Genomic DNA, 27184 nt, shown 5'->3' on the forward strand with positions numbered 1-27184 from the left:
TTCCTCTGGAGAAATCTCAAGAAGAACTTGGATCAGAAAAGGATTTTTCTGCTAAAATTGGATGACAGACTACTTCACATGGAATAGATGAAAAACTGAGTTTATCCTAATAAGAAAGCACGGTACACAGGATTACTTAATTTCCAAGGTAGAAAGTTTTATTGTTGTATGTATCTGTTTGAATGATATCCTAGGTTTCAGAGTTCTATTGGAAAGTATAAAGAGAATAGGTTATGTGCCTAATAAATATGTAAAAGTACTTTAAAAAGTTAATGAGAAAATAACCTTAGAAATAAGTCTGTTTTGGTGTGAAAACATCTTGAAATTCATGCAATTTTTAAAAACAGAATTTATTTGAAAGGCAGAATTAGGAGAGAGAAAAGAGAGATACTTTTTATCCACTGGTTTACTTCCCAAGAACCAAGAGCTTTTCCAGGTCTCCCACATGGGTCCAGGAGCCCAGGCACTAGGGACATCCTCCACAGCTTCCTTAAGAATATTAGCAGGAAACTGGATCAGAAGTGGAGCAGCCAGGTCTCTTACCATTGCCCACATGGGATACTGGCATTCCAGGAGGTGGCTTTAACCACCACACCACAACATTGGCCCCCTGTGTTTTTTCTCAATACACATCTCTCTTGAAGTTTTGAAGGACCCTCATATATATGCCTATATCTACATCCATCTATCTATATAGACACACACACAAATATAATATATATATATATATATATATATATATATATATATACACACACACTAAAAAGTAAGGACTGAATAAAGTGGAAAATCCAAACATTGTCCAAACTGTTATAGGCTATTTGTAGCAATAAAAACATTACATGTTTATTGAAATAAGTTTTGTTGTAATCAAATCACTGAAAAGATACATTTAAAATGAAAGATTATGTGTCACAGGTATTACTATCTGTGCATTTTGCTTTCACATACGATGGCCTAAAGGAGCAGTTCTTTAAAATATTCCTAGACTGTATTTATATGTGTTATGGGTGGGTGGTTTTATACAGTAAGGCTCAAGATATCGCATCGCGATGTTGAATTTTAACAGAAGTCTTAAGATTTTATGTTTCATAAATTTACGTAAGGCCAGCACCATGGCAAACTGGGTTAAGCCTCCTCCTTTGGGTGCCAGTATCACGTATTGGTGCCTTGGCTGCTCCACTGTCCACCAGCTCCCTGCTGGTGTGTTTGGGAAAGCAGCAGATTACCCAAGTCCTATGTGGGAAATTTGGAAGAAGCACTAGGCTTCTGGCTTTGACTGACCCAGCTCTGGCCATTGCAACCATTTGAGGAGTGAACCAGCAGTTAGAAGATTTCTGTCTTTCCTCTCTCTGTGTGGGTCTGCTTTTCAAATAAAAATAAATAAATCTTTTAAAATGTACCTAATCTTGGTAGTGGCATGATGGCTCAATGGCTAAGTACTTCCTTTGCAAACACTAGGATCTCATAGGGGCACCAGTTTGTGTCCCAGAGGCTCCATTTCCCATCCTCCTCCCTGTAGAAAGTAGTGTTAGTATTCAGTGTTCTCTCTATAAAACTCAAAGAACATCATCTCAAAATGCCAAATATTTTCTTTTTTAAAAAAGTGCATAAATCATCCCTCATGGTGAACTTTCCTCTCCCCTTCTTTTTTTAAATATTTTTTTATTTTTATTGCGAAGTCAGATATACAGAGTGAAGAAGAGACAGAGAGGTAGATCTTACAACCGGTGATTAACTCCCTAGGTGACCACAACATTAGAGCTGTGCCAACATGAAGCCAGGAGCCAGGAACTTCCTCCTGGTCTCCCACACAAGTGCAGGAACCCAAGGCCTTGGGCCATCCTCTACTGCTTTCCCAGGCCACAAGTGGGGAGCTGGATGGGAAGCAGGACTGCCAGGATTAGACCTGGTGCTCATATGGGATGCTGCCACACTCAGGGTGAGGACTTTAGCTGCTAGGCCATCTCACTGGGCCCCAAATACCAAATATCTTCTTTGACAGGAATTCAGAAACAGATTTTTTTTCTCAGTCACTACCATCTTTATCTTTGTTGTTTCTATCTTGTTTGTCCTCTTGCTTCTTTTTATAATCTTAACTCCTTTTACAAACTACCCAGCAATTGCTTTTAACAGATAAGGACAAATAAATTCAACTGCCATGCTTATTGAAATACTACAGTTTTCTTGATACAGAAATAGCTGCATATCAAAAATTCTCTTGATGCTTCATTGAAAGCTTGTTTCCCTTTTTGTGTTGAAGATTTACATATAAAAACGTATATGAAAAATCACTAATCATTGCTATTTACAAGTTTAATGTCCAGAGTAGACAAATATAAAGATTGATAGAAATAGCTTTGCTTAATGAAATTACTTCAAGACAAATATTATAATTAAAGGTAAATGTAACAATTAAATCAATATTGTTTATATAGTTCTTAGTAGACATGATAATCATAGCCCTGGTGTATCTTTTCTCCTGGGAGGTGAGTGTGTGTGTGGTTAACCAAATACCACAGTGGCTAAGGGCTCAGGCTCTGGAGCCAGACAGATTTGAGTTCACATCCCTTGCTTTACCTCTTACTATCTGAGTACTATTAGGGAAATCACTATTCCTGGAAATGAGGAAGTGTCTGGTGAAGTAATGGAAGCCCTTGATGAAGGAGTCTAACAAATGAGAGCTTGTCTTGATCAAGGTTTGATCTCTAAGAAATCTTTACACTCAAGTCTGAAAACTCTTGACTTCTATGCTGACCTTGAACAAGTCAATCAACTATGGAATCTTCAGTTTTATATTTCTATAGTAAAGTCTCTCTCTCTTTCTCATCTATTCCATTTTTCTCACCTTCTATGATCAGTACTAAAGCTCATTGTATTAAAAACTTTTGGATTCATATGTGTGCATTATTAGTAAAAAAGATGGCCTATTAGATAGAAGCTTACAAAGACTTTCAGCCACTTAGTCTAGTTTGCGCCCTGGAAGAGTTTGCAGAGATAGATACTTATATCCTTATTTATAGTTTTAGAAATGAAATTAAATACCCTATCTAAAATTTTGAAACTAGTAAAAGAAACCTAAAATATAAAACTATTACTTTTGGCTTTCATTTTTATTTTCTTAAACTAGTATAATCACAGTGCTGCAAATAACACATTAAAAAAAGTAATCCCACAGCAAATCAGTGTAACTGCATAAGTAGCATGCTGAAAACTTTTTCCATCTCTGAATTCCAGGTTGGTTTCAAAACAGTAGCTATCTCAATCAGCCTGGTCTGAGCTGATCAGCTTTAGTCTGGAAAGACTTTAAAGTAATGCATGTATCCAGTTTCATCCAAAGAATATGAAGATCAAGATGACAAAACAGGAGAAAAATTCATTGATCAGAAATCTAGATGCAGTCTGAAGTGGACGGTCAGAACCCTAAGACCTGGACAATGTTGAGAGCCAAGATGATATAAAACATGAAGTTTTGATATTAATATTTTTTTGTTTTAGTGTGGGATCGTAGAATCACTCCAGGCACTCTGAGAGCTGCAGAGGACAGAATAGGGTTGAATCCAATCCCTCTGAAGTCTTTTCAGAAGTCATCCCATCAATAATTTGTTACGACCATAACTGTGGTTTATGCTAGTATCTCTGTCCACTATCAAGAAAAATAATATCTAGCAATAACAGAGGTAACCAGACCAGGAAAATACTTCACAAAATATATACTTGGAAAATTGATAATATAATGCCAAGAAGCTAGCTTTTTGTAATGGGTATCGTGTGTGTGTACACACATATGATGTATGTGTGTATATATGTATTTTTTAACCACAGAACATTAGGATTTTCAAACTTTTGAACACTAGTTATTGGTTACCTCAGTGATTTTGTCCTGGTGGAAAGACGCGATAGAATTTATAGACGCGATATATTTATACATGTGTTATGTATATAGTTATATATATCAAGTATAATATATATAATTTATAATATATAATTATCATGTATAATAAACTTCAGATTTTTCCTTTTTTATAAACTCTTCTAATAAGGAGGGAAAATAATACCTATTTCATAAGGTCAATTGAGAAATAAAATGAAGTAGTATAATAATAGACACCATAGACTGTCTAGCTCCTAGTGGCACTCAGAAAGTCCTGCCAACCAGCAAAGGGTTATGCAGATCACTGTTGACTGAAATATTGTCTGCTGGGCTTCCTATATTTACCTATCTATCAGCTGTAACAAGACAAGTCAGTAGCAAGAGGGGTTGCCTTTAGGTGAATTTCTTACTCCATCAGTTACCAAACCTATTCAGCATAATACTCATGTATTTTCTTTAAAATTTTCTACTGTAATAAACAAACTGAACAAATTTGATCAACAAAGAACATTCTCAGAGATCTAAAAATATCCTAGGTAAATACCTAATTCTTTGTGGTATGAAGGTGTGACGATGGGATTAAGATGTACCCTCTGAAAGTGCTAGAAGAAATGGAATAAAGCCGCATACATTTAACTTCTGAATTCTCTGACCACACAGGGACTCATGACAAGAAAAAAAAGTACAGTTTTACATCTGGCTACTTTTCGGTTCTGTATATTTTGACTTGGGTCAAGTCTGACCTTATCACTTTGGGCATGGCTGCATGCTATAAATTCTGTAATCTTTCAGTGTCAGAGAAAAATCTGAACTATGACTAACACTATTTCAGTGCCCAAGAGCTTGCTTCCAGTTCTTCCTGAAATATTTCAGACTTTTTTCTTTGCGATGTTAGAGGAAGTCGAAGAACTCAAACGCCAGAGTGTGCTAATGGTGGCATCAGAACATAGTTCTGCTTCTTGTGAGTTCTGTGCTTCAGTTGACATTAGTTATAGAAGTTGATCCAAAAAAAACCTCCAAATTACTTCAGGTATCTCAGAACTAGCATGATTTTCCACAGGATTGTTAAATTTAGAATCATGATGCCTTTAAAATGAGTTTGTAGTTAAAATATTAACAGCCAGTTTGATCTGAATTCAGACAGATTACAAGCAATTAATATAAGAAACATTTCTTTGGATACATACACTGATAAAATTTATCAGTTTGAAATTCAATTTTAAGTAGACATTCTGCATTTTTATTTACTAAGTCTCATATTAATAAGCATCCATTTTCTAATACAATGAATATTAACAATCCTGTGACATTTTTGGAATTTGAGTTTTATCAATAGCAGAGGATTTCCTATATGCCTGAACAGCCCAATCACTTGGTATTTAAAGTATAGATTCTTACTCCTCACATAGGTTTTTGTATTGTTTCACAGAATATGAGAACCTCTGAGTTAAACTTTGGTCAAAGATGGTTTTTGACTTCTTAAAATATGCCAGTAGCTCCATTGGTTAATGTATAGTTCATATCCATGATTTTCTCATTGAACTAGGCTGTAAATAAGGATAAAGTAGCTTTCCTGCATTTGAGTGGCCCGCTTGCTTTCTTGAGTATGGCAGGATGCATTTGCGTGTTCTGAGGGCAGTACATAGGTATGTGCTTAGTGCAGCTGTATTCCTGAAAGCAAGTACTTAACAAGTTCTGAGAAATGACAAATCTGCGGACGGCTTTGTTAAAGAGAATCTCAATGGATGTTAATTGGCATAGATTAAAACATGCAAGTACAGAAACATTCCTGACTGGAAACAACATGAGTTGACATGCAGTGGTTGAGTGAGTTGTCGATTTGAAAAACAACATGGAATCCCAACCATAGGGAAAGATTTGTTAGAAAGTTGAATGAAATGTTTTCTAAGGTTCAGGAAAGATCTTGAGATATATGGCCTCATTTAAAAGGTGAAGCTTATTTTATAGAGGATTGTTTTTAAAATCGTAATGGAGTAAATATTAAGGGGATAACAATGAGAGCTTTGCATATGCAAAGATGGGCAAAAGAAAATTTCTGTCTCTGCAAAGCAGGCTTCTTTAGAGAAAGGGAAATGCTACTTTGTTTTTAATGTGTGTCCAGTGATGTGTAACAGCCCTAACATTCCGAATTACACATAATTTCTAGTAAGTTTTTATTTTGATGTGTCAGGGTATTCTGAAATTGAGAATAAAGGTGTTTATTTTGGTGAAGAAAATTCAAAATCCATATATAGGTTTTATTTTTCTAATTTTAATTTTTCTTTGAGACACAGTAAGAGAAAGAAGGAAGGAGAAAGAGAGTTTTGATCCCCTGGTTCACTTGCCAAATGCTTTCCATGGTAAAGGCTGAGCCTGAACCAAATCCAGGCACTGAAATCACATATGATTTTCCATAGCAGGGACAAGAATTCAGTTACTTGAGTTGTCACCACTGCCTCCCAGGGTATATACCGGCAGGAAGCTGGAGTCAGGATATGGAGATAGATATCAAACTTGGGTACTTCAATGTAGAACTTGGGAATTTTTAGCTATTGAATTACATGTCTCCTCACATGCACAATCACATTCTTTTTCATAGTACACATATTTTACAGGAAGTTTTTCATAATCCTTCAAATATCTTCATTGAAATTACAATACACTTTCAAGTGCTTTAAAATAAAAACTGATTGTTCTTATAATGTTTTTGAATGGATTTACATTGCTTCAGCTCAGTGTTTCTTTGTTTAATATTTCTTGAAGATTTATTTATTTAAAAGGCAGACTTACAGGAAGAGAGTGAGAAAGAGATCTTCCATCTGCTAGTTTGCTCCCCAGCTGTCCACAGTGACTAGGGCTGGGCCTGGCTGAAGCCATATCCTGGAAATCTGTTTGGGTCTCCTTTGTGGATGCAAAGGCCAAAGGACTCAGGCAATCCTCTGCTGGTTTCTTAGGCCTATTTGAAAAGGAGCAACTGGGACGTGAATCATTGTCATATAGGTTGCCAGAATCACAGATAGTGGTTTAAACCACTGCATCTCAATGCCAGGCCCTCTTTCACGTAAAACATTTGCCATTTTACCTCTCCTCTCTGGATATCATTAATTGCTACTGACGCAAATACTCCAAAATGACCTTCTGAACGTACCAATTCACATTGACTACCCAAAGTGTATTAGAAACTAACCATGCAAACTGTGCAAAGATCTTTGTCTCTGGAAACCACAATGACCTTGAGGCTAAGATAACAGTAGTAGGCATACATTAATTTCAAATTCAAGTTACATTTTATATATACATATATGTGTATGATTCATACAAGGAAAAGTTTTAGGAGATGAAAAGCAGATTCATTTTTTTTACTAACTATTTTGCATTATGTGACAGTTTCATAGGCTCTGGGTGTCCTCCCACCCCTCCCCACACCTCTCCCCCCTGGTGGATTCCTCCACCTTGATGCAGTATTACAGTTCAAATTCAATCAAGATTCTTTCCTTGCAAACGTATACCAAGCATAGAGTCCAGCTACTTATTGTCCAGATGGGTTGAACAGTTTCTTGGGGAGACCATTTCTGGTCCGAAGTTAGAGCTGGTAGAATATCATCCCAGTCAATTAAGAGTCCCAATATAACATCAACAGCAATTTGCAACATTATGGAATTGACATGGTTTTGAGTAACCAGTATGTTAAAAAAAAAAAGCAGGTTCTTAACCACAACCTCTGATTAGCTCATTGACATTTCAATTTTAGTTTATATACAGGACCGGCTGCTATATACCTTAAAATGGCTATAAGGTACCATTCAGCTGTCTCGTGTCTATTTCATTTTAGTATTTAGCCATTTGTTGTGTTGAAGTATAATTTTGCTGATCTTGGCAGATTTTAGGATAATCTAGACTGGCTTGTAACTCTAATAAGACATTTGTCGACAATTAAGGTGCAGAACATTTTTTTGGGGGGGGGGTGTGCAGGAAAATGCTCAACACCACGGTGAGGAGTGACTAATCTTTGTGTCCCACCCAGCGAGGCATGAGCCAATCCACGCCAGCTCTTTCCTGTCAGATTCCAAGCTCTACTTTTTGTTGTTTGTCTATTTATTTTAGGTTTTTTTTAGTTTGTATGATTGTTTGTTTGCTGTGAGGGGTTTTCGAAGCAATCCGGATGGTCATTGCGAGGCTGGGCGGGGGTCCAGAGGTGGAGCCAGGCTCGGACCAGAGAAAACTCTCCTCCCTGGTCCTGAAGGACGTTTATTGTTCTTCTGTTTCTGCGGACCACTCAGGGCTTCTGGTTGTCTTTCCGATGACGTTGGTTTCTGCACGGTAGTGTTTGGACTTCTTCCATCCCCTGTGGAAGCTCCGGTTGGGGGTGGGTGACCTCAGAGTACTCGGCCTCCGAGGGCATCCAATTCCCTGATTCATTTTTATTAAATTTTCAGTATCAATGCCTTATTTGTTTGAAAACCTAGAGAAATAATGGGTAATTTGCATTTAAGAACTTTCCATAGAGGTTCAGTTAATTTTTTAGGTGGAGATTCCTTTTAAGAACTAATACCTGTTCTCCCTGGCTGGCTGTGTGCTGGCAGACCATGGCTGCACTCAGAGAGCCTAATCTGGGAGCAAGTCTGGTTCAGCAGTTGAAAGAGCTGCAAGTAGGGACAGAAGCTCTGATTCAACTGTGAATAATACAGATGAAAAATGAACCACAATAGAAGGTGCCAGCTGGTGTAGAGGGCACAGGACTCAAAACAGAATTCTTATGTGTTTGTGTATTTTGCAAATCTTAGGTTAGATTAGAAAGATTTATAGTTCATGATTCTGTAAGAAACGTGAGATAGTGATCAAAGCTTAAAATCTTACGTGAACTTTTATATAAGAACTTTTTAACTGATTATTGCATATCAGATATCCAGCTAAACAGCATAGTATAATTTAGAACAGGACCTACTTTTTGTGTTTGAGGGTTTTTTTTTAACTTGATTATCAAATGGCCAACAAACAAATGACAAGTTTCCACACTGTTTTCTATTTAGATCATTTTCCAGAATTTTTTTCAAATAAACCATCTTGAGGCATCTCTATTTCTGCAAAGAAACCAAGAGAATTATGATTTTTTAACCAAGTGTTTAAGATTTACTGGGTTCCAGAGGGTGTATTAGGTAATTTATAGACATTATCTCTAATAATCACAAAAACAGTATGATTGACATTATTACCTTCATTTGACTGATGAAAAGTCTTATAATTACTATTGTAAAAACACTTAAAGTATTATTGCATAATAAGGATGAGCCACTAATGTCTTTTTCTCACACAATGTAAGGAAGGATAGCACAGCGCTATAACTGGCTCTTATTAGGTGATATTATGAATTTTTTTAATGAACAGTAAAAGCTGATTCAGAGCATTTTGTATTCTAGAAAAGAAAACTGTGGCTCTTTATTAACAAAGGATAGATCCTTCACTTATATTTTTTATTTCTCTTCAAAACTCTTTTAACTGTGTTTTCTGTACGAATTTTAATAAGAATGATGTGCTTTTCCAATGTCTTATTAGCAAGTGAGCAGTTATTACAAAATTCTTGGCTTAATACGGTCAAATGAATTTTAGCTGTCCATTAAAAAATGTTTAGTATGAAAGAGCTACAGAGAGAGAGAAGGAGAGATCTTCCATATGCTGATTCTCTGTACAGGTGACCATAATGGCCATTGCTGGCCTAGAGCAATCCTGGAAAGGAGCATCATCCAGGTGTTCCGTATGGGTGGCAAGTGCCCAAGGGCCATCTTCTACTACTTTTTCCAGTCCATTACCTTGGAACTGGATTGAAAGTGAGGCATTTGGGACACAAACTAGTAACCATGTTAGATGCCAGTTTAGCACGCAGTAGCTTTAACCTTTGAGCCACAATGCCATTCCCTAGCTGCTCATTTTTTACTAAACACAATTTCAAGGTAAGATTAAAGACTACCCAAAATATTGTTGCTAGTTGTACTAAATTACTCTCAAATTTCTGCACTTTTTTTGGAGAAATGCCGAATCCTTTCCTACCCTCCTTTAAGATGGAGTCTTGTTGGACTTCTGTTACCAAGATATGTCTCAAATTCCATCCATTAGTCTTATATTGGACTGAAATAATTATTTAAAAATATAATTTTATTTTTTAGCTATAATCAAAGAGTTTTTACTAATACAACTAAAATATAGGTATTTCTTTTTTGCTATTATCCCAATTAAGGAAATGTGCAGCTTTAATCTTAGTGGTTTTAAAGTTTTTTAAACTCTCCTAAGTTTCTTTTTGAAACATTCACTTAAGAAACTTCGTAAAATTTATTCAAAAATTGATGTGTATAAATATATATGTAAAAGAGGCACTTGCTTTTTTAAGAAAGAAAGTTTATGATAAATTTTTTGTAGAGCTACAGAATAAGAGGTATTTATCTACTTAAGAAAGTTTTGCCTATATTGCTGCATACTTGCTGTTGAATAAATAAGCAAAATTGTATAGCTCAAGATTGCAAAATATAATTAAAGCAGATGATAAGGTCATGTAGATGTTTCTGAGACTAATCATGCCAACTTCAATGTTGCCCTGCATCAAAAGATTCTTGCTGTATGCAGTATATATATGAAAATGAATCATAATCACACTGCCACTATTTTGTAACTGTCAAATTATGATTACTGGTATTTAACATAATTATGAATAATTGTTACTATTCAGAACTTGAACATCACAAAAGAAAACCAGACCAATTCTGATGCATATAATGTGTAACCAAGGCAACCAATTCTCTGTCAGTAATAGTAATGTTAACACTTTGAACCGGTCTAATACAGTCAAAGATTAGTCCTGTTTTAGCTTGGAATGATAAGGTCCTAACTGTAACAATGATCTGTGTTGTTTAGCTACTCAGTCACGTTTTGAAGGAAAGTACATATCTGAAACTTTGATTTTTTTACGCTGTGTCTGGAACAACAGCATGATGAATTGACATATAGTTTAGATAACTTTTCTTTCAGGACCAGCTGACTATGTAATTATATTGTTGCATACAAAGATGAAATGATCAATAAGTCAATACAACAAAAACAACAAGTAGACCAGGATATTCTCTCTCCTGAGCAAATGACGTAAAGTCTCCCATATGTGTCAACCTTTTTTTTGTTGTTGTTGTTAATTACTGGACCAATTTATACGAATAGTATAAAATGAGCCTAACAACAGCATTCGGGATGAACCCTACTACAATTGAAGCCCTATTAAAGTCTCTGTCCCCTTTCTATGTTATTAGACCAGGCTCTTTGTGATATAGAAGTTTTCATACTCTAAGATAAGAACAAGTGAGTTAACTCTGTTCCCTCAAGAATTCACCCCACTCCTACTTCTCTTATGTCTTCCCTCATGAGCTTCAGTGCAAACTGCCTAAGCTGTGGATTTGAGGGTATGTTAGAGACAGGGCATTTGTCCTCTATTGGGCTATCAAGGGTTTTTAGATGCTCAGTGAAATTTATGAATACTTCAATGCAGGGATTCACCTTGTATATTTCATTTTCAATGGTATTATGCAATAATATTTGGTGAGTTTTCTGTATTCTTTTTTTCTTTTTTGCATAAGAACTAACAGTCATGAGTTAGATTTAAAAGATTTATAGTTCTCAAGTATGCAAGAAACTTGTGCAATACTAATCAAAGTTTATAATCTTATGTAAGCTTTTACATAAGAACATTTTAACTGATTATCAAATATCAAGCAATCGTTTAGACAGTAGGACATAATTTAGAATACAAATCTCGTTTTTCTGATTTTAGGCACTGCCTATTTCAAAAACACACAGAATAGCAACAGTGCCAATGAAATTCTCCTGTCACTTTGTTTGCTATTTGAGCTGTAGATAAGATCATAGGGTAAAAGCATGCCAGTAAAAGCAGGTTCCTCTTTAAAAGTTAATTGTGTTCAAATGTTTTCAGCCATCATTTTTGTCATTTGCTATTTACAACTTTTCTTAAGCAATGATATTCTTCTCAATTTCTGTCTTGTCAATAGCGGTTATCGCATTATACTTGCCTGGACACCAATCTGTCAAAAAGCAGAGGCTGTGTCTTAATTACCCACCTATAAGTTATATTGTAAAGCAGGATATTATTTTTTAATTTTTCTGTTGTTTTTATTGAAGTTCACAAGCTCAAATTTGAGTTCATTGCTGTTTTCTGCTTCATCTTTTATCAGTAAGATGTTATTTTTTGAATAACACAGACCTCCAGCTTTTGAAACCAATGTCTGCATTTCTCCTTCAAATCTCTCACTTTTATTTCTGATTCTTTCTTCAATAATAGTTATAGTTTTCAGTCTCTAAATCTATTAATGTTCAGTTACATCACTTAGTATATGACAATTGAACAGATAGTTCAAACTATTTAGGAAGCATTTTTGTAGACAAAGAGCAGGTGTAGCCATCATTTTCTTTAAAATTAATTTTATCAAAATATAGTATGAACTTTTACACATAGGAGATGACTTTAAGATCATGCAGCAATCCGAAAAGACATTTTAGCATCTTCACTGCCAATACATCAGGAGATCAACAGATCTACTAAAGCATAATAACATTTCCTTGGAAAGCATCTCTGTAGTTTCCATAGTAGCATTGGAAAATTTTATTATATATTTCAAGACGATGTGATTGTTTGATGTGTCCTGTCCTGGCTCAATGAAAGCTCCAGGAAAGCAGAACTCTAATTATGTTTTATGTTTCCCTACCTTCATCAATTCGTGCCCATTGAATTAACAAATGTATCATTTTATGTTGTAGATAATTTCACTACTGTAGGATATATGTATTTATATTTAAATAGTTCTCATTCTCACACAATCCATAACTTCATTCATTTATGTCTTGTCCTTACAGGAAGAGAATCAGTTACATCCTACACCTGTATGCCTTCATGCTGAGTCATCCCTAGATCCTCGCGACCCAGGAGGCTGCATCTTAAACACAAGCCTTGGATCCCCAGATCAATGGATATGTTTCAACAAGTGGAGAAGCACACCACCTGTCCTTACTGCTAAACCAACAGAAATCCTTTGAAGAGTCTGTGACTAAACCAATGTGCTGTCTGGAGAGAATGTGCAAAAAGCTTACTTCTCCCAGACTGTGGGAATAGATAAAGAACACAAAGAAGCTGAAGGAGAAGGACAAATGCCCGTATTTTCTTGAAGGTGGGCATTCCAGGTAGGTGAAGAGTATTAGCAGACTTGGGTAAGCATGAGAATATGATGCACGGAAGTGTGTAACTTGTCTTGTTTGGCCTCCAATAACGGCAGCTTGGTGTCTGTCTTCAACAGTCTGCTTGTCCAGAAGCTTCCAGAAAGGGCAGAGATAACTGGGGGCAGTGTAGCTTAGCCTGGCTAAGAAACTTGTTTAGTTCATTTAGAATGCAAACCCACATCTTAAATAAACAAATAAATAAGTAAATGACATGCTTGTATTATGCTCTATATAGGGAAAAGGTACGTTGTTTTTTCTTTTTAAGATTTATTTATTTTTATTACAAAGTCAGATATACAGAGAGGAGGAGAGACAGAGAGGAAGATCTTCTGTCTGATGATTCACTCCCCAAGTGAGCCGCAACGGGCCGATGCGCGCCAATCTGAAGCCGGGAACCTGGAACCTCTTCCAAGTTCTCCCATTCGGGTGCAGGGTCCCAATGCATTGGGCCGTCCTCCACTGCTTTCCCAGGCCACAAGCAGGGAGCTGGATGGGAAGTGGAGCTGCCGGGATTAGAACTGGCGCCCATATGGGATTCCAGGTGTTCAAGTTGAGGACTTTAGCCGCTAGGCCATGCCGCCGGGCCCCAGGTACGTTGTTTTTTAAGACTAAACATTTTTACCAGTCTAATTTACTCATAAAGTCACCTTGATTATTATGTAAAAGGTATCCTGACTTAGTAGTTTCTGGGAAAATGGCATTTTTACATCCTTCAAATCTATTTCTTCTGAAGGTTTATAACTTCAGTTCCTTTATTTTCTAAGCATTTAGACGTAGGCATTTATCCTTAATAAGTCAATAAAAACAGGATCTGTTATTGTAAGAGACATTGTTACAAATATTTTAATACCTTCCCTAGCTATGAAAATATTCCACATCAATCAATGAGAGGCCAAGTCATTTCACTATTACAGACATACAAAAAGTTGATAGCTCCAGTTCTGGTCTTTATTGTGGTGAAATTATACACAGAATCATGATATCTCACAAGCCCTTGATCTCAAGGACTGTTTTCTAGAGGAAATAAAACATTTTTGTGATTTACTTGAGTTGACAAGTAGAAAAGCTGATAAATGAACACATAGTCTTGAGAAACAAAGCAAGATTTTTACTGTTTCTTACCTTAAAGAGAACAGATTGCCATCATCCACTTGGCAAAGATTATCAGACTGACCAGATTCTCAAACACTCAGCCACTTACTGGCAGGGCACAAGCCAGACACACAGACATATAGGATGTTCTTTCAGTTACTTGGAAACAGCCTCATAATTTTCTTTTCTTTTTTTTAATATTCATTTATTCATTAATTACATTGTATTACATGACACAATTTCATAGGTACTGGGATTCCTCCCCCCTTCACCCCAAACCTTTCCCCCATGGTGAATTCCTTCACCTTGATGCATAACCACAGCTCAAGTTCCGTTGAGATTCCCTAATTAAAAGCTCACACCATACAGAGTCCAGCATCCCTCTTGTCCAGTTCAAGTTCAACGGCCTCTTAGGGAGGCCCCCTCAGGTTTGAAGGCAGAGCTAGCAGAGCGTCACCTCGATCAATTAGAAGCTCCAACATATCATCAGCAACAGTCCAGGTATGATGACAGCCTCATAATTTTCTATCCAATCATTTTTTTGCATCTATCTTTCAGAAGGGATTTGACACAAATTATGTACAGTACAAAATGTGAATGGCTTGGCAGACTTTGCCAAAAAAAAAAAAAAAAGGGAATAAAATCAAAAACAAAAACAGAAGCACAGTATCGGAAAACCATTGAACAAACAAAACTAAAAAAAGAGCCAGCAAAGGTAGAGTTCCAGCACTGCTTGGGGTTGACAAGAGAGCAAGGGAACTAAAAGCCTGAGGTTAAACAGGGTATTTGCAACACTTTGTAATTGGTCTTGCTGCTGAACTTCGTTAGGTATCTCAGTGTGAAAGCGTTCCAAACTATCAATGCATAATTTTCAATACATAAAACATACATTTCATTAAATAGAAATTTAAAAGCTCATAAACAACTCATCTATGTGAGGGAAATTGGGGTAGTAATTATGATGTGTGCCTGTTACATCAGAGGTGCCTGTACTCCACTCCCAATTTCTGCATTGTGCTAATGTGCACAAAGGCAGCAGTGATGGCTCAGAGTAGTTGTACTCCTGCTTCCCATATGAGAGTCCTGCACTGAGTGTTGGCTTCTTGGCTGTGGCCTCATCTAACCCAGACCATGTGGCCCCACCCATGGTGGGCTTTTGTGGAATGAATCAACAGTCAGGAACCCTCTGTCTATCTCTTTCTCAAACAGGCTTTTTTTTTTTTTTGAAGGTAAGAATAAACTTTCTTGCTAATGAGGAACTTAGCAAGGTAATGAACATATTTCAAGAGCATATGAAGAAACACTAAAGAAAAAAGATGTCAGAATAAGATTGCTACCTTGGATACAAACTAAGTATCTCTTGTAAGGTATTCAAATCATAATCTTAGGACTTTTCTACTGGACAAATTCTTTGCATGCCTAACTTGGCGGTCTGCATTTGACTCAGCCATAAGTGGCAAGTCAAACAAAGGGAATTCTCCTGTAGATTTCACTCACTTTTACATGGACCTGTTAGACACAACTCCATTATGACAGGCACAGAATGCAATAATCCTTTTCCTTTCATTTCTGAGGCTTGACTAAATTTTGATGTTATTAATTTGGACTTCAGATAAATATGAGAATTCTGTGTCTGCTACTACCCAAATATTTAAAAAATGCTTATCTATAGACCTCATTGAAACAAAATGCATATTGTTTATCAAAACATCATAGTTAAGCTGAACTAAAGTTATCAGATGTAATAAACATGAAATTCCTTAGAATCTTAAAATTCAAGTTGAAAACTTTGCACAATTAAGAGAAGGATTAAATTGATATGAGTAGCACTGGGCATCACACAGAAGATGATTAAAAGTCAGGATTTAAAGATTTTTTGTTTCATTTTATTTTGTTTATTCCTTTCCAAGGAGCAATGGAGGATACAATTTGAGTCCAGGGTGAAACTCAGGGATTTTCAGGCATGTCAGGCTCAGCTCTGTCCATCGCGTGCATTTGGGGATTTAACCGGAAGATGGACGATCTTTCTCTGTCTCTCCTTCTCTCTTTCAATCTAATTTTCCAATAAAAATAAATAAATCTTAAACAGTAAAAAGAGGAAAAAAAAGATTTAGTGACAGTCTATTCCCTTTTTCTTTTTTTCTAAGATTTATTTTTATTACAAAGTCAGATATACAGAGAAGAGGAGAGACAGACAGGAAGATCTTCCGTCCGATGATTCACTCCCCAAGTGAGCCTCAATGGGCTGATGCGCGCCGATCCGATGCCAGGAACCTGGAACCTCCCACGTGGGTGCAGGGTCCCAATGCATTGGGCCGTCCTCCACTGCTTTCCCAGGCCACAAGCAGGGAGCTGGATGGGAAGTGGAGCTGCCGGGATTAGAACCAGCGCCCATATGGGATCCCAGGGCTTTCAAGGCAAGGACTTTAGCCACTAGGCCACGCTGCCAGGCCCTATTCCCTTTTTTTTAAAAGTTCATTTTAAATAATAATTTGCAAACCAACAAATTCACTGCAATTTCTCTTCTGGAATAGGTTACTTATTAAAAGGAAGAGGTGTTGCCCATTGAAACTCTCATGTTTTGCTTTGTTGCCGTTCTTTGTTCTCTTGTCTGTGCAGTTCATTTTTAATTCATCATTGTATTTTCCTTCCATATACTGCACAGAGCACAAAATGCCCTATATTAAAGAGAACAAATACTATTCTATTATATTTAGAGGTCCTTAAAATATATTTGAAGTGCTCATGTTTATTGAAACACAAGGTGAAATATTCCAGTAAAAGTGGTCTTTTATTTTTTTTAACAGTAAAAGGCATTAAGCACTTGCAGTAAGGCAATCAACAATCTTATTATTCAAGTAGTGCTGGTAAAATGGCACGATTTTATAGCCTACATTTTAAGGACATACACTCTTGTCCAAAATTCACCATGAAGATAGAATTGATGAAATAAAGTGATGTAAGTCAAGTAGATTTGTGACCCAGCAAAAGAATTTGCAGCACTGAACTGGCTTATTGCCATTACCCCAGGAATGTGTTTCAATAAGTAGAAGTAAATATAATACAAGACAGAGTAAAGGCAGAGATTGTGCGGCTAAGAGGAGAGCAAGAGGTCATCCGCCTCAGAATGGGGTGTGGATTTTAAGGAAGTCTGCCTGAAGCAAGTAGAATTTGACCATATCAATAATAATTGTTGGCCATGGACGCATGAGTCATAATTTGGCTAATAAAGCAGTAAGGAAAGGCCCCTGCACATGTTCAAATCCCCACTTCATAAATATGTATCCACAATATCAGTGAAGTATAATTTTTGGCAAGCGCACAGAAGAAATTCTCTAGTCAACCCCAAAAGCCCTGAAAATCTACTCCATAATCACCAAAATCATCACCGTGCAGTGACATGGAGAAGAATCCATCTGTCTCTCCATTCAGTCTGCCAATCTCAAAATCAATGCGGTTCTATTTGGGTTTGTGTAATATTTCCAGAGCGTTTCAATTTGTGCTGTAAATTCAGTTTGCAGGCAACACGGGCCTTATAGAGATATTTATACTAAACAGTTACGATATACAAGGTGCAATGATGGATAGTTTTATGTTCAATGTGGTGTATTTGACTCTTTTTTACTTTGTTACCTATTCTGATAGTCTGACTTGTTAAATAGTTTCTTGAGAAAACTAAACTTCTTGTCCTGTCTACTAATTAGGGGTAAGCTAACATTATTACCACATAATTTTTATAATTGAAAAAGTAAATATCAATTATGCTCTCAACTAATGAATATATTTGACGTTAAAAAAAACAATAATTAGCTCCCATAATTTAGTAACCTCCCTTTCAAATAAAAATAGATGTTTAAATTACATTTAGAATAATAATTTCTATGATTTTTATGATCTGAAACTAGTGTTAAGTTCAGTTGATTAGTTACTAGAGTAACTGAAGGTTTTTTAAGTAATATAGTAAATTGAGAATTAGCCAGTAGTTTTTATTCATTAGTGAAAATCTATATTTGGAAATCAGGCTAGCATGCACATTTATTTTTGCTACTTTAACAAAATGCAAAAGAATGTGTACAGGGAATCATGGTTGATTGTGATATTTTGATGATCTTTTAAAATGCTTGGGTATGATGAAAATTTCCCAATCACCTGTTTCTCAGTTAGTTGAAGTTAGTTACTCTGATTAAGGTTATAACTAACATTGACGATTAAAACTATGCTGAAAACAGCTATAGCCAAGAACTACAATTGTGAATCAAGATAATGCACTATGTTTTAGTGGATAGGAAAGTAGGAAAAATATTATCCTAATGTAACATGTCTAATATTTCCAAATAATGAAAGAATATAGTAAATACATTTGATTAGATATAGATAATCTTAGAAGTTTTGTAGAAAGTTAATTTTAGTTACTTTGGTTTATTATTATTATCTCCCATTGGTTGTTCTGCAAAGAAGCAATGCCATGAGTAATATTTTTGGAAACTTTGTTCAGGCTGTTTAGGTTAATTGGTAATATTTTGAATAAGATACTATGAGTGAGCATCTGTGAGGTATTTTGTTTATGAGAATTAGAATTTAATTATTGCTGTTAAAGTTGCAGAATTTTGTTTGCTGCAAAACAGAAGTGATGAAAACTAATTCTTTGTGTAAAATACTCAGAAAATGGGAATTTTCATGCCCTGATTACACAAAATTAAATAATAGCAGCTCTTATTTAAAGCATTTTATTGACACTTTGATGACTGGCAGACAATCAAAAACCAGTCACTATTTTCAGGTTTCTGTGATCCCTTGCTTTAAGTGACCAAATAGCTCTGACAACTTGATTTTTACGTTCCTAAGGTCTGGCTCTAAAAGGTAAACTGTTGCTTTTTTGTCTTATGATTTATTTGTTTCAAAGTCGTTAGATAGAGACAAGCAGGCAGGCAGGCAGATAGACACATACTCCTACACCTACACAGAGTGAGAGTGAGAGAGATAAAGAGGGAGAGAGAGAGACCACGTGCAGGAGAGATTTTCTGTCTACTGATTCACTCCCTAAAAGGCCTCCTATTGAGCTTAGCCATGCTGAAGCCAGGCACTAGGAGCTTCAGCTTGTACTCCTGTGTAGTTGCAGGGACCCAATATGTTGGCCATCATCTGATATCTTCCAAGGCTCATTAGCAAGGGCCTGGAAGGGCAATAGAATGCTGGATTCAGATCAGCCCCATATGACTGCAGCATCACAGGTGGTTACACAACCCACTACTGCACAATACCATTTGAGTTGCTTATTATATTCTGTATTAAATAGCTCCACACTACTGTAAAATCTGTATTGGAATACTTAGCACATCCCAGAGAATCCATACTTCCCCTAAATACTGTGAGTAGTTATACTTAAATTCTATTAATATAGATATTTCATTGAACATACTCAACAGGGAGACCCAAAATTGTCAATGTGTCCGTTGTCTGTAGTAATGCTCTTTATCTTAACTGACACATTAGTAAGATGCATATGAAATATTTATGAGTGACATTCTATGGAAGACTTTGAATATGAAGATACAGCAAGTCTGTGATTATGTTGTTACAAGACAAAGGGCATTTTACAGTTGTAACTCAGGCTACTGATACGTTGATCTTAGAAAAGGAAGACTATCCTCAGTGGCTGCAATTAATCAGAGGTGGGTCTTTTTTTTTCTAAAGATTTATTTTTTATTGGAAAGTCAAATATACAGAGAGAAGGTGTCAGAGGAAGATCTTCTATCCACTGATTCATTCCCCAAGTAGCTGCAATGACTTGAGCTGAGCCAATTCGAACCAGTAGCTTCTTCTGGGTCTCCCATGTGGATGCAGGTTCCCAAGGCTTTGGGCCACCCTCAACTGCTTTCCCAGGCCACAAGCAGGGAACTAGATAGGAAGTCGGGCCACTGGGATTAGAACCCGTACCCTTAAGGGAACCTGGTGCATGTACTGTGAGGCCTTTAGCTGCTAGGCTACGGTGCCAGGCCCCAAAGTGGATCTTTAAAAGCAGATCATTTCTCTAACTTGTAGCAGAAAGCCAGGGATGGCTGAAATTTGAGGATTGGTTTACTGTGCTGTTTTGAAGATGTAGGGGAGCTGCATGAGAAGAAATATAAGGGGTCTTCAAGAGAAAAGAGTGGACTCCAGTTGAGAGCCAAGCAGTTGAGTTCAGCTCCACAGCCTCATGGAGCTGCGTTCTTCAACAGCATAAATGAATCTGAAAGTGGGCTTTTTCGGAGCCTGCAGGCAAAAACCCAATGCAGTGAGACACTGAGCATTAACTCTAGTTGAGCACTGTAAGCTCATGAAACTGAAGCTGACTCAAACTAAGTCTCTGACATAGGATGAAAAGATCCAATTACTTCAGCCATCATTGCTGCTGCTACTCTTCAGTCAACAGCCGGGATCTACAGGAGCAAAAAGAGGAACGCAGAACTAGGAATGAAACCCAGGCACTCCAATATAGGATGCTGGCATCACAACCTGTGCCATTGGTACTAAGCCAATGCCTGATACCTGTGAGGCCTTTTAACCAGTTTTGTAAAATCAATAGGTACTGCTTTAGGCTGCTGAAATTGTGGTACTTTGTTGTATATCCATTAAAAACAAGTATGGAGCTTGCAATGTGCTCTTTTTTTTTAAAGATTTATTATTATTGGAAAGCCAGATATACAGAGAGGAGGAGACACAGAGAGGAAGATCTTCCATCCGATGATTCACTCCCCAAGTGAGCCGCAAAGGCCGGTGCGTGCCGATCCGATGCCGGGAACCAGGAACCTCCTCCTGGTCTCCCACGCGGGTGCAGGGTCCCAAAGCTTTGGGCCGTCCTCGACTGCTTTCCCAGGCCACAAGCGATGTGCTCTTAACTGTTGCTGTTTCAAGACATAGACTTGTGAGTATAGAACATTGACCTTAAAGTAATCAACGTTTACAACTGTCATAGAGTACTAAAATGAAGACTACTTTTTTAGATTTCTTTTTTAAATTGGAAAGGTTTCTCCTCTCTGTGTATTTGCCTTTCCACTAAAAAAATGAATATATCATTTTTAAAATGAGGCACTGTAATTATTGATACTTTTTCAATTTTTTTTCTGACTGGTATATGATAAGCCTTTATTTTCCATTTTAAAAGAACTCCTTTGTAGCCCTCAGTCTACAGTTACAAGTACTTTTGCAAGTTGAAAATGAAGTATGTTTTAAGTAATCTATCTTTTCCTTAGAACTGAGAAACATACTTTGCTGAGCCTTCACCTTTTCCTATGGCTAACAGTTAATTGAACATTCTCACTAAGAACCTGTTCCCCCTTTTCCAGGACCTAATTATAAACACATTGCACAACACAGCCATTCCTGGAAGTGCCATATATGAAAAGAAATCTCATATTATCAGTTCTGACAAGTCCTCTAAGAAGGGACAAAGGTTATGCTACACAGGTGAAAACTACAGCGATAAAACCAGCCCAGAAAATTGGTCTGATATGTGGTCATGAGTTTATACGCTGTAAATAACAGCACTGCTTTGCAGGCCAGAGACCTCATCTTTTTTTAGGGACCTTGAGAAGACAACAATTTTCCCTAATGTATTGATATCATAAGTGAACTTTGTTGAGATTGTGTTTGGATCTTCTCCTCAAAATAAAACAAATAATAAAAAGAATTTTCTAAAATCTGAAATTATAGGGTTCATTAAAAATTTAACTTGAAATTCCTCATGGAATTTTCACTGAAGTTAATTTCTTGGCCTAAGTAATTGCTCAGCTCTGTAAAATTGTAGATATGTTGTTCATAGAGAAGAGGCATATGTGGTTAATTAACATACTCATGTGTGAAGATAAAGCGGGATGTGCTTGCCTTTGTCTTAAAAAATAGTCCTTGGAGATCCTGTTATTGTTATTGTTAGTGTAAGATTAAGTGGTTTGGAAAATATCTTATCCCCACCTAAAACAATGACGTTTTGAGTTTCAATTTAGTCAGTTTGCTATTTCTCCCTAAAATTAGATTTAACATCTTCTGTTTCCCTCATTAGTGAAATAAATAAATCTCTGACATATGTATTTTACATTAGTATTAATCACATTTTCAATATTTTTAAGAATGATATATGGTCAAAGTTTACAAAAAACATTTTTCACACTTTACTAAAATAACTATATTATGATTGAATAACTATTAAGATTAAAGCTTGAGAATTTACTGCAAAGTAATGATTATTAAGCTTTTCAAAAATCATTTGTTTTTATATTTTAAGGAAGTATTCTGTTCAGTTTTGATGACTAACTAGGTCTTGGAAATTTCTGTCAAATGAATGGTAAAATTATATTTCTGTAGACGTAGTTATTACTGATTAGTCATTACTCTGAACATAAAATTTTTCTTCGTTGCTTCCTTATTTATCTTAAACTTACAGTAGCATTTTGCAATCAGTGAGCTTATTGCTGTTTCTGATAACTGAATTTACTTTTAGCCATTTTTACATTTAAAAAACCTTTAAGTGTAGCAGTAGTATGAAGCACTACCATTCAGGAGCAGCTACAACTAGATGTGAACAGGAATTAGAGAAAATGGAGTAAATCATTGAGTGTAGGAAATGGTAAAATTCAGAAGTAGAGAATAGTATTAGCAGTAAGAATAAGTATTTTTAGAAATCATTTTTCATGGGGCAGACATCCAACCATTTTTAGTAAACTATGTATCAAAAGCAATGAAATATGTTTTTCCTTTGGATTCCTCATTAAATACCTTTTATTTTATGTACATGTTGAAACTGGTTATAATGTCTTAAATAACTTGAATATCTAGATCAAATTCTAATGTTTCAATGAGCTTCAGTTATTTTAAGCTGTCTTATTTTAAAGAGAACACTTGGAAGATGGATGGAGTATTTGGTCTAGGTAAGTGAATAAATCTTTAAGACCATGATTTTCCCAAGTGAGTCGAGGGTTATAAGCTACAATTTACATAATTGCTTTGGCATTAGCTTAATTGCTTAGGCAAGAAACCTCCTAATCAGCTACTGAATAAAAAAGAAACATGATATAACTCCTTATTTTTATTTCAAAGGACAGGCTGTTACTTTCATTATGTTATCAATGCAAAAACCCAAGTCCTGATATAGATTACTTTTAACTGGTTATTCCCAGGGAAATTCAGTTAAAGGAAGAAACTACCATAAAAAGCCAACATTTTTATCACCATAAATGCTCATTGTTTTTCCATTTAAATATCCTTTGCATAGCGGTACATCCTAAGACGCTAGACAGAGCTGAAATTGTTTTCTTCCTCTCATGATTGCTATGAAATAGAATGTGAAGAATTTAGTATTTGGTTTGGTTTTGGATGGGTCACAGAATTTTCATTCAGGATTGGTTATATTGGTGAAGAGTAAGGTGCTTTCTCAAGTTGTAGGATAGAAAATTCGCTCATTATCATGCAGATATGCAAAGAATTTGTTGATTTTTTTATTTATAACTAGCAAAATTGGTGTTGAGGCTTCTGTTCATTCAGTGGACCTAATTGGGACAGGTTCTACACATCAACTTTCCAATCAAGGCATAATGTTTCCTTCTAACTAAAACAATTTGATTTCTTTGTGGGGGAATATTTGTCCTGTGCTTGCCACCTTTATGGCTGAGTGTCCATATGGAAAGTTTAAGATTCTCAGTAGAGCAGTGAGAGCCTCCTTCCTGACAATCTTTGTGCTGGTCTATAACCTAGCTTCACAAAATGGTGATAGACAGTCACTTGTGGTCAGTGTGGTCCAGTCCTTCAGTTTTTTCTCTGGTGATTATATTCCTATGGCTAGGAAATTGTGGTTTGTTAATCCTTGCTAAGTCAGAGCTTAATTGTTTTTCCTTTACAGTCTATCTTGATCCTTGTTGGTAGGACAGATTCCTCATTTGTTCTGGTTGTCATCCACCTTCTCTTCAGTGTGGGTACCCACTTAATTATAGAAGAACTTTTAGGGCCCGGCGGCATGGCCTAGCGGCTAAGGTCCTCGCCTTGAACGCGCCAGAATCCCATATGGGCACTGGTTCTAATCCCGGCAGCTCCACTTCCCATCCAGCTCCCTGCTTGTGGCCTGGGAAAGCAGTCGAGCATGGCCCAAAGCTTTGGGACCCTGCACCCGCGTGGGAGACCCGGAGGAGGTTCCTGGTTCCTGGCTTTGGATTGGCGCAGCACTGGCCCTTGCGCTCACTTGGGGAGTGAATCATTGGATGGAGGACCTTCCTGTCTGTCTCTCCTCCTCTCTGTATATCTGACTTTGTAGTGAAGATAAATAAATCTTTAAAAAAAAATTATAGAAGAACTTTGACTTCCTTCATGGAACCGCTGCTGTGGGCATCCACATCATCTTAGTTACTAGCAGTTCTCTCTTGAAAGAGGCAAGGACCTCTGGGTCACTTTCATGCCTTTTTTTTTTTTAATGAGACAATTAACAAAATCAGGTTAAATCTTAGAACATTGAGATTTCATCATGTGACTCTGGGATTGCTACTTCTCTTCCACTGATTCAGGGAGAATTAAATGTCATAATGTTGAAAAAGTGGTGTAACACAGTTAAAAATTAGTAACACTAACTGAAATCAGTGATAACTGCAATAGGAATAATTGGACCCCACACTTCTTTGAGCTCAAGACTGTAATTATCTTAAAAAAGAATCCAAATACTTAAATTTTGACATAAAAATGCCTCTCCTCACTAGTTCTTGGTAAATGTTCCGGAGATGGGCATTAGACATTGAAAGCTTTTCATTAGTCATAGCAGGCCTCATTGCAGAGCAGTTTCAGCTGCACTTGAGTTTGTAACTTAATTTAGGAGATTGTAACGGGAGCTAATGAAAGCAACCTAGGCTGCGTTCTTTGAATTTTTAAAAGTTGGCATTATGTGCTGAGCAAATGCATTCATTAAGCAAGCAGCTTGAAAGGCATAATACCTAATTTCCAGAAGTAACATGTGCTTTACACATTTTAAACTGAAAATATAAGCTGTTACATTTGAGTTAATAAAGATAAGGTAATAATGGAACAGTAGACTCTGTAGAAAACTTAATCACTAACTAGGTGACCTTGACTTCACCCTTCCTTTTTAAGCCTATAAAATATGTGGTTATGGGAAAATAGAAGGAGATTATAAGAGCTATATCCTTCTCCCTTCTTTGGTGTTTATGCCAATGAATTCCGTGAGGGAGGTCCTATGTACATTGCAGGTATTATTATTTCAGCAGCTGGGAATGTCAGAGTGAGATTCAGATACTGGCAGGATACTTCTATTGATTTGATGGAAGAAAGAAAATTGGTTAGTTTTGTTCTACATACCTATCAACACGAAGATGTACCACAAATAGCCCTTTGCTGTTAGAATGCTTTTTATGGATGCCATTATGTGCCAGATTTAACATTTGTACTATTTCTAGCTTAAGTGACATAAACAAATGGAATCTTATATCGTCACATACAATAAAATTCCAAAAATTGAGAAGCACAGACTTTCTTTCATTTAGTTCTCTCATATAAATTTATTTGCAACTACTTTGAGTGCTTAAGCTATTTAGACTGAATCGCATACTTCATGAGATAATTTAATATATTACAGCTGTGCCTTTTTAACATCAGTACTAATTAAATGCTTTAGTCAAAACAGGTACCAAATTAAACACTGTGGTGAATTCCCATGGCTTCATTTAGGGGAGAAATGATTACTTGTAAAGTTAAAAAAAATGGAAGAAAGCACAAATAACGTTTTTAAAAGAGAATTTGAGGCTTCCAGTGAACTAACATTTTACTGAAGTATCTTCCTTGAAATTATACTGAATCATTGATGAAAATAATTGTATCTATCGAGCTTCCACTGAGATCTTTTAAAAAGTGGTGGTTCAAAGGAGAAGAGATAAGAATGCCAGTTTAAGAATGCATAATTTAAGGATATATAAAATGCCCAAACCGCAATGACCATAACCTCAGAAATGGAGATAAAAGCACTGTATTAGTGCTTGACTATTCAGGTTTATCATTTTTTCCAAGGTGCTTCCTGCTTAGTTTTAAATGTCCTGTGCTAAAAATGATAAGCAAACAACTTTGTCAATAGACCACTTATGTACCTTTTCTCTGTTCTTTTCTAAGTGACAAAGTGCCTGATTCCAGCAATGATTCCCCAGTCCGCTGCAGTGCTGGATTTCCATTGTGGCTATTATTTGCTGAAACCAAGCCCAGAGCCCATGGTGACAGGATAAGAATGTGAAAGAGATACCAGGAGGTAAGTAAACTCATCCCTCTGCCTCTAAGAAGATAGACTATGCTCAGATGTTTCCAGATGAATAATTTTGCATGCTAAATAGAGCAGTAAAGCTAAGGACTGGGACTTTCCTTCAGAAACTCATCTACATACTTTCTATACTAACATAGTTACAACCCCAAATAAATGCTGCAAAATTTATGTGAGTAATGCCTCCCACAGAGATTAGTACAAGCCTAGGATTAGGCATCTAGGCATTACAAGTGTCTTAATTTGCCTGAGAAAATTCCTACTATGGATTAAAGGATGTCATAGAATATAACCACTTTTATACATCTTATTTTACATTAACAGCTATCTTGCTTCTTCGTTGTTGTTTGTAATTCTTCACCTTTGAATTGCTCTTTCCAGTCTTTCCTTGCACTTTTTTTTTTTTTTTTTTTTTTGAGATTCTCTTCCTCCCCACCGAATTCTCCACCCTGGGTAATAATACATTTAACTCAAAGTTGAGCTCCCTACCTTGATGTCATCTTTTTTCTGATCTTTTATATTCTAATGGATGCCACACTCTGTATTTAATATTTTTAAAAGCCACTGCAGCATTGGTGTTGTATTTAAATTCTGTTGCTACTAGCACACTTCAGGCATTTGTTGTACTGTACTTAGATATAAATTTGCCTGCTGCCCTTTTCCTTGCTCTGGTTTCCCTC

General features: G+C 36.4%; 1 long non-coding RNA gene across 1 annotated transcript; it reads left to right on the forward strand.

Moving 5' to 3' along the window:
* Positions 1 to 26486, forward strand: LOC131480305 (uncharacterized). Its single transcript, XR_009245403.1, has 3 exons — positions 1 to 148; positions 12779 to 13089; positions 26363 to 26486. It is a non-coding gene; the product is annotated as an uncharacterized LOC131480305 (long non-coding RNA).
* The last annotated feature ends 698 nt before the right edge of the window (positions 26487 to 27184 follow it).

The sequence above is a fragment of the Ochotona princeps genome, chromosome 5 (genome assembly GCF_030435755.1).
Source record: "Ochotona princeps isolate mOchPri1 chromosome 5, mOchPri1.hap1, whole genome shotgun sequence".
Classification (NCBI taxonomy): Eukaryota; Metazoa; Chordata; class Mammalia; order Lagomorpha; family Ochotonidae; genus Ochotona; species Ochotona princeps.